The sequence below is a fragment of the Phodopus roborovskii genome, unplaced genomic scaffold (assembly GCF_943737965.1).
Source record: "Phodopus roborovskii unplaced genomic scaffold, PHOROB, whole genome shotgun sequence".
Taxonomy (NCBI): domain Eukaryota; kingdom Metazoa; phylum Chordata; class Mammalia; order Rodentia; family Cricetidae; genus Phodopus; species Phodopus roborovskii.
Window position 1 is genome coordinate 4,554,857 of NW_026125554.1, and position 19,623 is coordinate 4,574,479.

Consider the following 19,623-nt stretch of genomic DNA (forward strand, 5'->3'; position numbering starts at 1 on the left):
AACTCCAAAGCCAGCTTTGATCTACAACTTTTCTGACAAAAAATATAGGTGTTTAGGTAGTGAGATTTTACCCTGTAGAAAATTTTACCCTGTACCATAAGTTCCGATTTTTCTTTATAAATTTGTTTCTGATAAGCTTTCCCTTCTTCTTTATATATCTAGATATCCGAGGACTTTTGTTTTCTTGAAGATAGGTATTTTTGTTTTTCTATAAAGACTAAAACAGAGCCCTGCCCTGACCTTGTTTGGTGAGTTTTCCTAACAACTTGTAGGATTGTCACAGTAGTGTATGAGCTATCATTTCTCCTTATCAAGAGGTTTTTTTTTCCTATTTGAATTGAACCTAAATTAATTTCGTTGGTATCTGTATCTTTTCTCCTCCTGTGGAAACAAAAGCAAAACCTGCCCCCATAGTAGCACATAACCTGGTTTATATTTTAAGGCCAAGACATCGTTGAAGTACACAGGCTGATTTAACTCAGTAGTTCTTTCTATTATCCAATGTCTCTCCATTGCTGTTGTTCCTTTCTCATTAACATTAAGAAAATTCAAAGTTAAGAAGACATTATGAGGAGACTTCTCAGAGCAACTCTGAGCAAAGGAGACCTGACTATCCAAGCGGGACCACCTGTAATTTCCAGCTGCTTGGTCTCTGACCCCGCCTCCAGTCCTCTGCTGGAGTCCCGGGCCCCTCCCAGAGATCCACCTATCTCTGCGGGTCCACTCTGAGTTCCTGCGGGCAAGATCCTTGACCACCAAATCCGAGCCTCTGCTAAAGCAAGAGGCCTCAGCTGGAGAGTTCCAGTTTCCAGTGAGATCCAACTATCCTGCAAAACCTCCCCAAGTTCCAGCTCAGCCCTTGTCCTCTTCCACCAGCTATTGGCCAGAGGTGAGTCTGGGCCCAATCAGGGCTGCCTGTCCCCTACAACCTCTTCCCCCCTATCCCCCCCGCCCGAACTCCCTGGGTTGGCCCCTGATCCTGCTGCTCCTGTCTCCTGTCCCCATCAAGAGCACCCTTGAAACTCTGATACACCCCCACCCATTCCCACCGTGAGCCTGCCCCGCCAACCCTGTGCCTTACCTTGACCACAGTCCTGCCGCTCTGGTTGAGCACTGGGACAGAGGGTGGAGCCAACAGTCCACCCTACTTCGGAGACTTCTCAGAGCAACTCTGAACAAAGGAGACCTACCTATCCATGCAGGACCACCTGTAATTTCCACCTGCTTGGTCTCTGACCCCGCCTCCAGTCCTCTGCTGGAGTCCCGGGCCCCTCCCAGAGATCCGCCTATCTCTGCGGGTCCACTCTGAGTTCCTAACAGCATCTTCTACTGGATCCTCATCCTTGACCCCATCCCTGGGTCCCTGTCTGCGGAGAAACCTCCTAGAGAGCTAGGATCACACAGAGCTACAGATATTGAATCTCAGACCCACATAAGCCCACCGGGGAAGTACCATAGAGAGAGCGGGAGACCCCACCAACAACTACTGGAAGAAGCTATGGGAAGAAGGCAATACAAGAAAACACGTAACAACAGAAAGACAAGCATGACACCACCAGAATCTAGGGAATCTACACCAACTAGAATGGAACACAACAACAAAGGAGAGGAAGCAGAAGGGAATGACTTAAAAATTACCATCATAAAAATGATAGAGGCCCTCAAAGAAGATGTGAGAAAACCCCTTAAAGAAATGGAGGAAAAAACAAACAAAAAAGTGGAAGAAATGAACAAATTCCTTAAGGAAAGTACAGAAAGCCAAGAAAAAACAATTAAGCAGGTGAAGGTAACAGTTCAAGACTTGAAAACTGAAAGAGAAAATAAAGGCAACACAAACTGAAGGAATGCTGGAAATAGAAAAACTGGGCAAAAAATCAGCAACTACAGACACAAGCATAACCAACAGAATTCAAGAGATGGAAGAGAGAATCTCAGGCGCAGAAGATAAACTAGAAGAAATAGATTCATCGACCAAAAAAAAAATCATAAATCCAACAAATCCTTAACAGAAAACATCCAGGAAATGTGGGACACCATGAAAAGGCCAAACCTAAGAATAATAGGCATAGAGGAAGGTGAGGAAGCCCAGCTGAAAGGTGCCGAAAACATATTCAACAAAATCATCGAGGAAAACTTTCCAAATCTGAAGAAGGACATGCCCATGAAAGTACAAGAAGCATACCAAACACCAAATAGGCTGGACCAAAGAAAAAAGACCCCTTGACATATAATAATCAAAACACCTAGCATACAGAATAAAGAAAGAATATTAAGAGCAGTGAAGCTAAAAGGACAGGTAACATATAAAGGCAGACCTATCAAAATTAAACCTGACTTCTCCATGGAAACCCTCAAGGCCAGAAGGTCCTGGATAGATGTTCTAAAAGTATTAAGAGAACACGGATGCCAGCCTAGGCTACTATATCCAGCAAAACTCTCAATCACTATAGATGGAGAAAACAAGATATTTAATGACAAAACCAGATTTTCCCAATACGTATCTACAAATCCAGCCCTATAGAAAGTATTGGAAGGAAAACTCCAACCCAAGGAAGGTAACTATGCCCACAAAAATATAGGCAACAGATAATCCAACTACATCAGAAACCAAGGGTAAAGCAGAACTAATATATTCACAATACTACTGGCAACAACAAACCTAAATCAAACAAGCATCAACAATCAATGGTCCTTACTCACCCTCAACATTAATGGTCTTAACTTGTAAGGATGGAAAAATTTAGCCCAATTTTTCCTAGACTCTGCCCCCTGGCAGTGAGTAGGCAAAAGGTCATTCTTGACTGTTTTACAACAGGGTGGGTTACTGACAGCACCTGTGAGTGAATAAGAACAGGAAATGAGCCGTGCCACACTACCCAGGAGTCCTATCGAAAGCAGACTTCCTGGGCTAAGCGTGGGCTTGTCACACTACCAGGAGCCCCAGCGAAAATAGACTTCCTGGGCAAAGCACGGGCTTGGATAGTTCAAATTGATTGGTCCACACTGGATGCTATTGAGATGATTGGTTTGTAATGCGCGGGCTTTATTGTAATCCTATAAAAGCTGTCTGAACCCTGTACCAAGGGCTCCCAGTCCTTTACCTCACATGGAGAATGGCTGCGGACCCCAGTGCACGGGAATATAAAAGACCTAATGCTTTTGCATCAAGACTGCTTCTCGTGAATGATTTGGGGGGAGGCCACCTTTCCTGAGTCAGGGCGTGAGGGTCCACGCCCTCCGCGAGTCTTACAAACTCACCTATAAAAAGACACAGGCTAACAGGATGGATACGAAGACAGAATCCATCCTTCTGTTGCATAAAGGAACACATCTAAGCTTCAAAGATAGACATTACCTCAGGGTAAAGGGTTAGGAAAAGATTTTCCAATCAAATGGAAATAAGAAGCAAGCAGGCATAGCTATCCTAATATCTAACAAGTTAGACTTCAAACCAAAATAATCAAAAGAGATGAAGATGGTAATTTCATATTCATTGCAGGAGAAATCCATCAACACAAAGTCTCAGTTCTGAACATCTATGCGCCTAATACAAAGTCACCCACATTCGTAAAAGAAACACTACTAAAACTCAAAGCTCATATAAAACCTCACACATTTATAGTGGGAGACTTCAATACACCACTCTCAACACTAGACAGGACCACAAATCAGAAACTCAACAAAGAAACAAAAGAATTAACATAAGTTATGTCTCAACTGGGGTTAACAGACATCTATAGTACATTCCATCCAAAGACAAAAGAATACACCTTCTTCTCTGCTCCATATGGAACCTTCTCTAAAATCGACCACATACTAGGTGACATAACAAACCTCAACAGATACAAGAGAATAGGAATAGTCCCCTGTATCTTATTGGACCACCATGCTTTAAAATTGGAATTCAACAACACAAATAGCAGAAAACCTGCAAACTCATGGAAACTGAACAATGTGCAATTGCACCACTCCTGGGTCAAAGAAGAAATAAAGAAAGAAATTAAGGGTTTTCTAATATTCAACGAGAATGAGGATACAACATACCTGAACTTATGGGACACCTTGAAAGCAGTGCTACGAGGGAAGTTCATTGCACTAAGTGCCCATATGAAGAAAACAGAGGATAGTCACATAAGAGAATTAACAGCGCAACTGAAAGCCTTAGAACAGAGAGAAGCAAATTCACCCCGTAGGAGTAGACGCCAGGAAATAATCAACTTGAGGGCTGAAATCAACAAAATAGAAACCAGGAAAACAATACAAAAAAATCAATGCAATGAAGAGTTGGTTCATTGCAACGAAAAAGCACAGCGAGAACATGCAAATTAACAAAATCAGAAACGAAAGGGGGAACATAACAGTCACAGAGGAAATCCAGACAATTTTCAGGTCATACTTTGAAAATCTGTATTCCACAAAAATTGAAAATTCAAAGGAAATGGACAAATTTCTGGATAACTATCACTTACCAAAATTAAATCAAGAACAGACAAACAACTTAAATAGACCTATAACCTGCAATGAAATAGAAGCAGTCATCGAAAGCCTTCCAACCAAAAAAAGTCCAGGGCCAGATGGATTCAATGTAGAAGTCTACCAGACATTCAAGGAAGAACTAATACCACTACTCCTCAAACTGTTCCACAAGATAGAATCAGAAGGTGCATTGCCAAAATCTTTTTATGAGGCCACAATAACCTTGGTACCCAAGCCTCACAAAGACACAACTAAGAAAGAAAACTACAGACCAATATCCCTGATGAACATCGATGCAAAAATACTCAATAAAATACTGGCAAACCAAATTCAAGAATACATCAGAGAAATCATCCACCATGACCAAGTAGGCTTCATCCCTGGGTTGCAGGGATGGTTTAACATTCAAAAATCTATCAACGTGATCCACCATATAAATAAACAGAAAAAGAAAAACCACATGACCATCTCCCTAGATGCTGAAAAAGCCTTCAACAAAATTCAACACCCTTTCATGATAAAGGTCTTGGAGAGATCAAGGATAACAGGAACATACCTAAACATAATAAGAGCAATATACAGCAAACCAACTGCCAACATCAAACTGAATGGAGAGAAACTTAAGCCAATTCCTCTAAAATCAGGAACAAGATACGGTTGCCCTCTCTCTCCGTATCTCTTCAATATCGTACTAGAAGTTCTAGTTAATGCTATAAGACAACAAAAGGAGATCAAGAGGATCCAAATTGGAAAGGAAGAAGTCAAACTGTCTCTATTTGCAGATGATATGATAGTTTACATAAGCGACCCAAGAAACTCTACCAGGGGACTCCTACAGCTGATAAACACCTTCAGCAAACTAGCAGGATACAAGATAAACTCAAAACAATCAGTAGCCCTACTTTATTCAGATGACAAAGAGACAGAGAAAGAAATCAGAGAAACATCACCCTTTACAATAGCCACAAGCAACATAAATTATCTTGGTATAACGCTTACCAAACAAGAAAAGACCTATGTAATAAGAACTTTGTGGCTCTAAAGAAAGAAATTAAAGAAGATACCAGAAAATGGAAAGATTTCCCATGCTCTTGGATAGATAGGATAAACATAGTAAAAATGGCAATCTTGCCAAAAAAGCAATCTGCAGATTCAATGCAATCCCCATTAAAATCCCACCACAATTCTTCACCGACCTTGAAAGGATAATAATCAACTTTATATGGAAAAACAAAAGACCCAGGATAGCCAAAACAACCCTATACAAAAAAAGAATTTCAGGAGGAATCACCATTCCTGACTTTAAGCTCTACTACAGATCTATAGTCCTGAAAACAGCCTGGTATTGGCATAAAAATAGACAGGTAGACCAATGAAATCGAATTGAAAATCCTGATATTAACCAACATACCTATGAACACCTTATTTTTGACAAAACAGCTAAAATTATACAATGGGGCGAAGACAGCATCTTCAACAAATGATGCTGGCACAATTGGATGATGGTGTGTAGAAGACTACAGATAGACCCATGTCTGTCGCCATGCACAAAACTCAAGTCCAAATGGATCAAAGACCTCAACATCAATCCAGCCACATTGAACCTCTTAGAAGAGAAAGTAGGAGGTACCTTGAACAAATTTGTATAGGAGACCGCTTCCTGAACATAACTTCAGGGGCACAGACACTGAGAGCAACAATTAATAAATGGGACCTCTTCAAACTTAGAAGCTTCTGTAAGGAAAAGGACACAGTGGACAAGATCAAATGGCAGCCCACAGACTGGGAAAAGATTTTCACCAATCCTATATCTGACAAAGGGCTGATCTCCAAAATATACAAAGAACTCAAGAAACTAGTCAACAAAACACCAAATAACCCTATTTAAAAAATGGGGTACAGAACTGAAGAAAGAATTCTCAATAGAGAAAATCAAAAAGGCTGAAAGACACTTAGAAAATGCTCCACATCCCTAGCTATCAGGGAAATGCAAATCAAAACAACTTTGAGATACCATCTTACTCCTGCTAGAATGGCTAAAATTAGAAACACCAATGATGACTCATGTTGGAGAGGATGTGGAGAAAGGGGAACACTCCTACTGCTGGTGGGAGTGCAAACTCATACAGCCATTTTGGAGATCAGTATGGCGGTTCCTTAGGAAAATGGGAATTAGTTTACCACAGGACCCAGCAATCCCCCTCTTAGGCATATACCCAAAGGATTCACATCCATGCAACAAAGACAGCTGTTCAACTATGTTCATAGCAGCACTATTTGTAATAGCAAGAACCTGGAAGCAACCTAGATGCCCCTCAATTGAAGAATGGTTAATGAAGATGTGGCACATCTACACAATGGAATACTACTCTGCAGAAAAAAATAATGGTATCTTGAAATTCACAGGTAAGTGGATGGCACTTGAAGAAACCATCCTGAATGAGGTAACCCAGTCACAAAAGAGGAACACAGTATGTACTCACTCATATATGGATTTTAGACCTAGATCAAAGGATCACCAGCCTATAATTCACACCACCAGAGGAACTAGGATACAAGGTGTATTCTAAGAGATTCATATAAAGTCCCTCACAGAACTGTGAAAGGACAAGTCCCCCAGAGCTCAGAGGAAGTGGGGGGGGGCAGCGAATGGAGAGAGAAGTAGGTGAAAATGAGGGGGAGGAAAGGAAAACCTGTGTGACCAGGAAGATTGAGCCTGGTTTGGAATAGAAGATAGGAAAGAGAGAGAGAGAGAGAGACAGAGACAGAGAGAGAACATAAAAGAGGGAGCCATTATTGGTTTGAAGATAAAATTGAACACAAAGAAAGGTCTAGAGAACTACAAGACTGCTCCCAACTAACAATTTGAGCTTCCATGGAAAGGCTATCATAAATGCCCTTCCCGGAGAGTGAGATCAACAACTAACTTACCCATGGAGCCCTCAACTAATGCCTGTTGGAAACAGGATCAAACACCCATACATAAACACTGAGTCGAACTAGAACCCAGATGCAGATGGAGAGGACAAGACCAGGCAGCAGAAACACATACAGACAGCTTACCTGAACAAGGAGGAGCTAACGGCCACTAGACTGATAGCTGGGAAGCCAGCATGGGACTGACTCAGGCCCCCCTGAATATGGGTCTCAGCCAGAAGGACTGAGCAGTCTAAAGAACCTCAGACAGTGGAGCCAGGATGTATCCCTGGTGCACAAAAGGACTTTGTGAACACATCCCCCTTGGAGGGATAACTGTCTTAATCTAGAGACAGGAGAGAAGCCCTAGTCCCTACTTCACATGCCCTGTCAGACCTACATGACCCCAACTGGATGACATTCCCCTACATATGGAATTGGGGTGGGGGGATGGGAGGGGAGGGTGGTTAGAGTGCATGTGAGAGGGCAGACAGGGTAAAAGGGAGAAGAGGAGGAAGGGAAGGAGGGAGGGAAGGAGGGAGAGGGAACTGGAATCGACATGTAAAATAATAAATTAAATTAAAAAAAAAATGCTTTGACTCCAAAATTTAAGTTGAAGGACAAGTTACTGGGGAAAAGGATTTCTATTTTCCTTTCCACAGAAAATGAAAAGATGTGGATTCCTTCCAGACTAATGTGGTTTGATCACACCAGACTGCCTGAAACAAAGTACAAGGTGATCCTACATTCAAAACAGCTGGACAAAACAGCCCTACAGACTACAGCCAGGATGTCTGAATCTTCTTCGAATCCTCCATGACAGCGCCCCTTACCAGCAGGAAGTAGTTTGGAAAGAACGATGCCCAAATTCCCAAATATTGTGTATAAATGTTTGTTTTCATTTAATTGGACTTTGTTATATAAAATTAAATAAAATAATAATAATAAAAAAAAATGTGGTTTGATCAAGCCAGACCACCTGAAACAGAGTATGAGGTGATCTTACATTCAAAACAGCTGGACAAAGCAGCCTTACAGACTACAGCCAGGATTTCTGAATCTTCTTCGAAGATCCTGCCCCTTACCAGCAGGAAGTAGTTTGGAAAGAACAACGCCCAAATTCCCAAATATTGTCTATAAATGTCTGTTTTCATTTAAATGGACTTTGTTATATAAATAAATTAAAAAAAGATGCATTATGCAATCTATCTTTGGGATTTTTAGTTCTCCTTTCTGTTTATTATCTATTTCTTTTAAGGTGTGATTAGATCTTTCAACGACTGCTTGTCTTAGAGGATTGTGTGGTATCCATGCAATATAATTTATACTAAAATATGCAAAACCTTTCATTTTACTGGAGATGTATGCTAGAGCATTGTCAGTTTTAATTTGTACAGGTATAACCATAATGACCATGGCTTCTAATAGGTGTGTAATTACAGAATATGCCTTTCAGAACTCAAAGCAGTTGCCCATTGAAATCCTGAAAATGTATCTGTAGTATGATATGCATAATTTCCAAAATTCTGCAAAATGAAACACATCCATTATCCAAATTTCATTTCTTTCATACCTTTAGGGTTACTTCCTGTAGGTAATGGGGTTTGGTTATAAAAGGAATAAGTAGAACATTTTTTTAATATTTCCTTGGCATATTTTCAAGTAATAGAAAAATCCTTTTTCAGACCTTTGCTGTTAACATGTTTTATGAAATTTTGAGGCCTTCAGCACATTTCCTATTAATAACCAATCAATTTCATCATTACCCTGTGCTAGAGGACCTGGCAGAACCGTATGGGATCTGATGTGTGTTATATGTTTGAGAAGATTCCTATTCCTGATAATTTCCTGTAATTGTATGAATAGCAAAATTAATTCTATTTTATTAGGAATAAATTCAGGAGTTTCAATGTGTAAAACAATTATTTCTACATATTGAGAGTAACTATATTCAGAGGTTCTGTAAAACCCATTAGTACCATGAGAATGGCATACAATTTTGACTTTTGCATAGAATTATAAGTGCTTTGAACCACTTGGCTTAAGTGTTCTGATTTATACCCTGTGTTTCCTGATTTGTTGACATCAGTATAGATCGTAGAGACTCCAGAGATTGGTGTTCTCCATATAATGCACAGAAGGATCCAACTGGTTCTTTTTATGAATTTAATTCTCTCGCTTTTGGGATAACTGCTGTTAATCTCTCCCCCCACAAAAAAAAAATATTACAAGCTCTTTGCCAATATTCATTCTTTCTACAAAGAGGAAATTTCCTCATTAGGTAAAGGTACTATAATTTCTGCTGGGTCCATTCCTGTCAATTGATGAAGACTTAATTTTCCTTTTAAAATCAAACCACCATTTACAGCTTCCTTCATGGTCTGAGTCTCACCCCCATCCAAACATATCAGCAATGGCAAAATGGCCTCAATCACCACTATCGCTAGAACTGGTTACTACCCCAATACCTAATCACCCTGCCCTGCTCCCTCTCCCCTAAACTTCTGGCTCCCAGTTTTTATCTCTTGTATTTCTTCCTGGTGTAGTTGGAAGTTTTTCTCTGTCTCACCTGGTCCCACTGGACTGGTTTTTTCTCTCCTACCTGCCAGATCCTCACAGCTACTTATAATCACTCAGGGGCCAAAATTAAATATAATTGTTTGGCCAATGGCTCTGTCTTATTCTTGGCTAGCTCTCTCTTCTAAATTAACCCATTTTTAATAATCTATATATCAATATGTGGTCGTGGCTTACTTGTAATGTTCTAGCTTCTTACCCATTTGGTGACTACATGGCATTCTCTATCTCTGGATTTCCCACCCAGCTATTTTCTGCTTGGCTATTGGCCAAATCAGCTTTACTTATCAACCAATAAAAGCAACACATATTCATACACCATACAAAAAGACATCCCATATTATCTCCTCTTTTTTTAATAATTAAAAAAGGTTTTAACTTTAGCATAGTAAAATAAAAATAGTTATCAAGCAAGAAGTATAGTTACAATATTTAGTCCATTTGTAATTGACAAAATTAAAGAAAATACTCTATCATCTGTCCCATCTTTGTGAGTCTAATGATTTACATTTAATTTATCTTTTATCATAACTAAGGAAAGCTATAATTATATCTAGTCTTCTACTCCATCAAGGACCCCAGAAGGATATATTATTACCTAAATAAACAGGAAGTGCATTGTAAGCAGCTTCCAAAACTCTAAAGGTGGCAGAGATATCTGGCTTCCTGGACAGTCACACAAAATTCTTCTGTAATGTTGGGGCAGCCATCCTCAGCCTACAGGCCTAGATTATCTGGCAGACTTATCAGTGAAGCAGGAAATTTGAAGATCTGTTCTGCCTTGTACTGGAAAAGTTCATCAGTTGCTTTCTTCTATGTCCCGTAGAACATCTAGCAGTTTCTTCTGTGAAGCACAAACCCTGAAGGACTATGCCATCTTGTTTTGGTAAGGACAGTAGTCACTTTCCTGTGGGTCCTGCATGTCCAGTTTATACAGCATATGATCAACCAGTCTTGGGAAGAGTAGTCCCTTCCCAAATGACTATCCTTGCCACACTGAAGGCAAACTCCATAATGAGTTTCTTCAATGCTCATGATACATTTTGAAGTAATTAGTGCTGGCAGGAACAGATGTGTCTCACTGTCAAGAAAAGTCTAAGTTCTTAAAAAATTTTAAATGCATATTATATAGGTCTTTGCAATGTTTGAAGATTACCTATCAATCTGAATATATCTGTGCATATCTAGAAAACCTATCTAACAACTATAAATTTGACTATTATGGATGACTGTTAATCCATATTTCTTAATTATATATTACATTTTAAATGAGCTGCTTAAATATAATACCTTAAACAAGAGTAGAAATAATAATAAAATTGACCTTAAATTTGTATCAATAAACCAAAATCCATGCCAATTTAAATTATTCATTTCTATATCAGATCCCTTTTTTTCTTTAGAAAAAGATTGACTGTGACCATTAACCATTTGTAGTCAACCCTCTTTATGTAAAAACAAACATTTACCAACAATATTTGGGAATTTGGGCATAGTTTTCTAGACTACTTCCTGCTGATTGTTGGACATGGTGATCTTATGGGGACCCTGAGAAAATTTAGAATTATAGTTAAAGCTTGGCTGTAGTAGTCTGTAAGGATGCATTGTCTCAGTTAGTTGCCTTGACACTGTTCTGGATGTTGGATCACTTGAGCCATCACTTCAAAAGGTCTTATTTGATCAAACCATATTAGCCTGGAAGGAATTTACAGCTTTTCATCTTCTGTGGAAACAAAAGCAGAACCTCTTTCAAAGTAACATGTCTTTAGACTTAAATTTTGAAGTCAAGATACCTTTAAAATGTGTGTGTGTCATAGAGACAGCTGACCTGAACAAGGAGGAGCTAACGGGCCCCCAGACTGATAGCTGGGAAACCAGCATGGGACTGACTCATGCCCCCCTGAATATGGGTCTCAGCCAGGACTGAGCAATCTAAGGGACCTCAGACAGTGGAACCAGAATGTATCCCTGGTGCACAAAAGGACCTTGTGAACACATCCCCCATGGAGGGATACTGTCTTAACCTAGAGACAGGAGAGAAGTCCTAGTCCCTACTTAAAATGACCTGAGAGATCTACATGACCCCACCTGGATGGCATTGCCCTACGTGTAGAATTGGGGTGGGGGGATGGGAGGGGAGGGTGGTCAGGGTACATGTGAGGGGGCAGAGAGGGTAAAAGGGAGGGAGGGAGGGGGAACTGGGATCGACATGTAAAATAATAAATTAAATAACAAAAAAAGTGTGTGTGTGTGTGTGTGTGTGTGTGTGTGTGTGTGTGTGTTGGTTTAGCTTAGCAGCTCCCACAATCAAATGTCTCTCTTCAATTACTGTATTTACAGTAAAAAAAAAAAACTCAAAGAAAACACAATAATATACATAACCCAGCTTTCTGTGTTTTTTCCATCTTTACATGGCCCATTATAAGTTTTTTACTCTATTTATCCTTTAGGAAACTGTTTATTATCCTCAAATTATCCTTTTTATCTATGCCTCTGGTTATCTTTTTTATTTTACTCTTCTCTCACGCAAGCCCATGCAAACTTCTCAAACACACTATGATCCCTTTAGAGGCCTTCTTTGACTGAATCTGCCCTTTTTGTGTATCTGTAATCCTTTTCTGACTAGGAGAATCTTTTAGAATGTTAAATAGGCATGACTAGGACTAGCAGCAGCAGCTTTGGCGGCTGGCTCTATGCCATTTGGCTTTCTGACATGACCAGGATAGGATGAGCATCATGCTTACCGCTTCCCACCACGATACCTACCATCAGGTATCATGCAACTGGCCCACAAACTTCTCTTTTTCTGTATGAGCAAAAGCTAAATCCTCCAAGTAACTTGAAGCATGTTGCCCACAAACCCCATTCAAGTGCTCTGTAGCAGGACCTCCTGGAAAAGCTGTGCCATGTGTGCTGCCAGCACAAATCAAGAAGCTACACCTCTGCTTGCCTCTAGTAAACATAGGCCACCAGAGAAAATTCTGCTACCAAGAAGCCATGCTTCGCTCTGTTCTTTTGTGTTTAAAATCCCTTTTTAAGCTTTTACATGGAAATTCTTGCCAAACATTTAAGCGCCACATGTAGTAGGAAGTTTTTCTCTATCTCTATCTTGCCTGGTGCCATTGGACTGGTTTCTCTACTGCCCACTTGGTCCCTGCAGCTGCTTATTAAATAATCACTCAAAGGCTCATATTAAATATAATTGTTTGGCCAATGGCTCAGATGTATTCCTGGCTAGCTCTCTCTTCTAAATTAACCCATTTTTAACAATCTGTGTATCACATATGTCCATGGCCTACTGGTAATGTTCTGTCATCTTACTCCTTCAATGGCTAAATGGCATCTCTCTGAGACTCCCCTTCTTTCTTTCTCTATCTCTGCTTGTATTTCCCGCCTAGCTATATTCTGCTTGGCCATTGGTCAAATCAGTTTTATTTATCAACCAATAAAAACAACACATATTCATAGCATACAGAAGGACATCCCATTATCATCCTGGCCCCTCACCCTTCCATGCACAGCAGGGGACCCCCAAGCTATTCTCTTCCAGTCCCTGGTCCCCTATCAGGTCTCCCTGGACTCCTTCCTGCTCACTCTTTCTATACCCCACTACCAATCTCCTCTCAAATTGCCCCACCCTTGTCTCCCCAAAATTCCATCAGGGAATCCCATATGCCCCACCACTACCATTCTTCTCCATGCTAGCAAATTTCATCTGCCTCTCTTGAACTCTCAAGCCCTGACTCTGAAACAAAACCTGTTTCTGTCCTTGCCCCCTTGCAGACAATATCTGGTGAAGACTTTCTTTATACTCCCTTTTCTACCACAGACCGCTACCAGTGAATAAACCAGGGACACCCCCCCCCTTAAGTGTGAGTTCTTATTCTCTGATTGCTCTAATCAATTCTTTTTTCAATCATTTTCCTGTTTGGGATGACATTCAACAGATTCTCCAAACTATCCTTTCAAAGGACGTGAGATGAGATTTTCACAAAGGTGACTTAGGCAATCACTGATATGGGATAGCCACACTGCCCGAAGAATTGAGGGCTGAGAAGGTTGAGTGAGTCTTGCCAAGGAAAAGGACTGCTTGGAACTATGGCAATGAGGAAGGCAGGAAAATGCTCAGAAACTACCACCACACTCTGATAGAAGGGATCAAAAGAGCATCACATAGACCCACAAATCTAAGATAACTGCCCCCAAAGAAGGGACCAGAAAAATCAGCTTCAGCTTTCCTAAACTGTCACTTGGAAGCTGATTGACACAGCAAATCTCAGGATAACTAACTTGAACTTGGTCTATCAGTCAGCCCTGATACATGTAGGAAAATGTAAATGTTAGATGGATTTGCAGGGAAGAATAGTTCAGAGCTGTTAGAAATAGCCCAGTGGGTATTTGATAGCCGAGAAGATAAGGAATACCAAATGATGAAAAAGATGGGGCAAGTCCCAGTGGGAGCACTGCAGGACACAGCCATTGTTATCAGGAAGAAAAAGTCACTACATGAAGATCAATGTATTCTCTGAAAAGGAATGGAGCACTGGAAAAAATTGAATGCCCACAGTGAAAACAGATGGATTTCCCTGACAAGCATCTGCACAGAAGACTGCTGTGGAAGAAAGAAGATAGGCATCCCCTACAAACCCAAATTGATCCTGGCTATGGAAGACTCTTAGGGCCAAGGCTCCTTCCAATTGGTCCTCCAGGAACCTATGGTAACTATTAATGTTGGCGTCGAACTATAGATTTTCCTGGTTGATATTGGGGCTAGTTAGTCCTGCAGGAGCCTCAGGAACCCTTCAATAGTCAGACAATAAACATTTAAGGGCCAATGGAGAATGTGAAACTAAGCAAATGTACAACTGTCCATACTGTTGGCTTGGGTCAAGGAACTGTAATCCATTTCTTTATTGTCTTCCCTGAATGCCCCTTCTCATTATTGAGGGCAGGATATCCTGAGTATACTTCATGCCATGATTTCATTTAGGGGGAACAACCTCAAGGGTACAAGTCAGAGGGTCTGCAAAAGTCTTTACTATAACCTGCCTACTAAGAAAAGAATGTTTCCTCCTCCAAAATCCCTCTTGGCCCCAAGAAGGGAAATGGAAAACATTATTAATCCAAGAGGTTTCCACAGTGTAGACAGATGACAATCTCCCTGGCCTGGCCAAACATGTGCCACCTGTCATTGTACAGGTTACATCAGGGCCCATGCCCTTTTGAGTCAATCAATACTCTATCTGGTCATAAACAAGGGATGGGATCAAGATATACATCAAGTGCTTCTTAAAACAGGTATACTCATTTCCTGCCAGTCAACCTAGAATAGCCCCTTGTTGCCTGTCCCAAAACCTAGAATTCAAGACTGTAGACCAGGACAACACTGAAGTAGACAAATAGGTGGAGGCCATTTACTGGACAGTTTATTACCACCAGAATATAAGCTGTATACTATATTAGATCTAAAGGATTCATTCTTCTCCATCTTACTATCAAAATTAAATCAACCCATTTTCACATTTGAATGGACTGACCATGAATAGGAATATCAGGACAACTGAACTGGACCAGATTGTCTCAAGGATTCAAGGCTCAATTTTCACACTTCAGGTTACCTGCTTGGATTATGAATTAAAATAAGGAAAAAGATTGCTGACCCAAGCCTACATAGGGGCTACGATGCAAATCACAGTTCCAAACACTAAAAATCAAGTTATGGAACTTCTGGCAGCTGTTGGATATTGCTGTCTCTGGATTCCTGGGTTTACTTAGTTTGCCAATCCCTTGTACATTGCAATGGCTAGGGATATCACTCCTTTAAAATGGACTGAAAAATGTGAATGACCCTTTAAAAGATTAAAGGAGGTTCTGTTACAGGTCTGGGCTTTCACTCTCCCTGATGTCTCCCAAGCTTTTACATCCATGAAAGGAAGAGCATTGCCAAAGGTGTCCTGACACAGACTCTGGGGCCCCAGAAGAAAACAGTGGTTTATATTCCAAAACACGGGACCCAGTTGCCTCTGGATGACTGCTTTTCTGAGAGCCACTGCTGCCACTGCAGTCCTGGTAAACAGTGATGAAGATGGAGGTTTCTGTTCTGTCAGGTTCCACCACCCTTCAGCCCCAAATAAGCACACAGAGACATAGTAACTATTAAATTGTTGGCCAACAGCTAGGGCTTCTTACTGGCTAGCTCTCTCTTAATTATTAACCCATAACAACTAATCTATGGGTTATGAGTTAATAACTACTAATGCCCTTATCTTACCAGAGATTGCTGCTGTGTCCTATTTTCCCTGTCTCTACATAGCATCTGTCGCTGCTGCTTCTCTTGTCTCTCTCTCCCAGAATTCTCCTTATCTCCTAGCCCTGCCTATCTCCCTGCCTCTACTGGCCAATCAGTAAGAGAAACATATGTACAGAGGACATCTTCCATCACAGTGGATGTCAAATTCCTTTCTAATTCATTATCAAACCTTCTCCTAAATAAGGACAGATTGACTTTTGACAAAATCACCGGCCACTAACTCTGCCAACCTGCTACTGGATAATGAACCTGAAGAGCCCATCCCTAACTACCTGGAGATGCTGGATATCATCCAAGGCAGGCAGCCTAACTAGCCTAACTGCACCTCTGGTTGGGGATTCTGACAGCAGCTTCATTCAGGAAGGAACCAGGTATGTAGGGGTAGAGGTGGTCACAGGCCAAAAAGTAATTCTTTGTTTACAAGTCCTGCCTAGAGGTACATCCAACCAAAGAGCAGAAATAATTGCTGTAACACAAGTCTTAAGATGGGCTGAGAAGAAAAAGGTGAACATCTACACTGACAGCCAGTATCCATTTGCCACAGCTCATGTTCATGGACAGATTTATAAAAAATTGGCTTGCCTACTTCAAAAGGAAAAACTATTAAAAATAAGTATGAAATTATTCGATTGCTAGAGGCTATTTGGTTGCCAGCTGAACTGGTCATAATACCACTAACCTGGACACCAAAAAGACAAAAGCCCCAGATTCAAGGTAATAATAACTGTGCAGACCCCATTGCCAAGAAGATTGCACTCGGGGACCTCTGCCTCCAAACCATTCCAGAGCTATCAACTGTTCCTCAGCACCCAGTCCACCTCAATAAAGATATCCCTAGCTATGATCCAGAAGAACTCAAGCCATATTCTGATGTGGGGATGTTGGATCCTGCCAGGTGGAATAATCTGTATGCCAAAGGTGTTGGGCCAGAATTGACTAAATATTTATACTGCTCCATGCTCTTGCCATCTAAAAATACTTCAGCTCTCATGTCCCCTCATGTCTGGCTGCCTCAGACCTGTAGATACTTCAAGACATATCAGACAATTGCCTAACCTGTGCTCAGTTAAATTCAAAAGAGTATATGCTCCCTACAGAATGACAGAGTCAGCCGGGCGATGGTGGCACACGCCCTTAATCCCAGTACTCGGGAGGCAGAGACAAGCAGATCTCTGTGAGTTTGAGATCAGCCTGATCTACAAGGACAGCCTCCAAACCCACAGAGAAACTCTGTCTCGAAAAACCAAAAAAAAAAAAAAAAGAGAGAATGACAAAGTCAAGGTATTGTACCTGGTGAATTTTGGGGAAAAGACATCACTGAAGTCAGTCCAGGATTATATTGATACAAATATTTAGTGGTTCTTGTCAATACTGTCTCAGGCTGGTTAGAGGCCTTTGCATCCCAACCACAACAATCCAGATAGTAGCCAAGAAATTAATAATGGAAATTATTCCCAATTTTGATCTTCCTCTATCTCGGGTCTGACAATGACCTGGCCTTCACAGCTAAATTGCCTAAATTACTCTCTAAGTCTCTTAACAGAGATTGGAATCTCTATTAAGGAATCTATTAAGAAATATTTTAACTGGTGGTAACTGGGTTGATCTCTTATGCTCTCTCAGGGTTGCTACACCCTCTACCAAGAAAAGTATACCCCACATGAAATAGTCTATGAAAAACAACCCACAATGATTCCTTGGATGCATACTGGACTGTTATCACATGCTCCCCTCAGATCTCTGAGTCCTTGGAAGGACTACAGTTAACTTTGGATGAGATTTTCCCCTGGGTCCTGGCAGCTCAAGCTATTGGGTACCAGACTCAGATCACTTGTTCCAACCCAGAGATGCTGTTATGATACACTGATTCAAAACTGGCAGGCATGAATCCAGATGGAAGAGACCTTACATCATAATTCTCTGGACTCCTACTGCAGTCAAATTCCCTGGTATTCCTGCCTGAATTCACCACTCTCATGTTAAGGCACCAGACTACCAAGATGACTCAAAGGAGAATGGGAAGAAGAGGTAGACTGTTACTGAACTTTGTCCCTTAAATTTAAAGATTTTTAAGGTTTAAAACTGTTCCCACTTCCTTGTATTTGCTTTTGATTAGCACTATGATTGCTCTCTGGTTGACAGTTATGCTCAAATTTGCTTTAGGACTTGATCCTAACTATAAATTAGCTGGGGAAATAGAAGGAAAACCTGTTATAGGAAATGCCTTAATATTACTTTGTAAGGGACTGTTCTCACCTACCAGGTCCCATTGTTTGGCAGAAGGAAGGAAAACAAATTGCTTTGAACCAGATAGGATAACAAATGGGATGGACTGATTTAACTAACCAGTCCCAACAAAACAGTACAGACTTCAGCATAATCAAGCATTCCCTAACAAGTTCTAATAAGGGAAGTTACATATGTGTTAAGATGAGAAAAGAAACAGAAAATCCCTCAGTCATTTTTCACAGAAATTAAAATACCTGTAATGCCACTGTCAGTAGGTAACCAGTTAGATACCAATCTTTGGTTCCATCTAGTGTCCAACAGTAGACAGAACCGTTCCTTTCCTGCCAAAGAGGACTCAGCTGGAAAGTGTGCACAAAGTGAGAAACCTTGATCCTAAATAGGATGTCTCCATCAAACCTTCAGAGCTCAGGGAGCCCGGTGGGAGAACAGAGAGAAATATTGTAAGAGCCAGTGGGGATGGGGAACAACAAAGCAACATTGCCTTCCAAACACAGCAAGACTAGTGGGCAGGCATATACTCACTGAGAATGTGGTGCACACAACAGGGCCTGCAATGGGCCAAAGCCAGATGGGGTCTCAATCCTAAGAAGGAAAGTGGATACAATTAACCAACCCTAAACCAGCAGCTATCTTCAAGTGATAATCACTCACAAAGGAAAGATTAGGGCCATCTTAAAGAGAGATCCCATGCCCAGCAACAACTAGCCAGCACAAAACAAGGTCAATGGCATTTGAGTTTCCTTGTCTCATAATGATTACCTGGAATTATTTTCCTCTTGTTTTTCCTTCTTCTCAGATCTTTTGCATATTACTATAATTTCTGATATTGTATTTTTATGGGATTTCCATGTATGTATGTATAATTTCTTTGGTTCTTTGTCTTCCATTAGTTTGTTTCATCTTGTTGGATTTTGCTGGGTTTTTTGTTTGTTTGTTTGTTTGTTTTGTTCTGTTTTTTTTTTTTTTTCAAGACAAGGTTTCTCTGTGCCTTTGGAAGCTAGTTTTTATTTCTGTCTTATTTTATTTTACTTTTTAAAATTCATGTTTGTATTCAAATGAGTGAGAGAATAGAAGTAGATGGGAACCCATGTAAC

At 40.7% G+C, this 19,623-nt stretch overlaps 1 pseudogene; it reads right to left on the reverse strand.

Moving 5' to 3' along the window:
* Positions 1-19,623, reverse strand: part of LOC127216534 (zinc finger protein 431-like) — a 420,225-nt pseudogene that overhangs the window by 371,627 nt on the left and 28,975 nt on the right.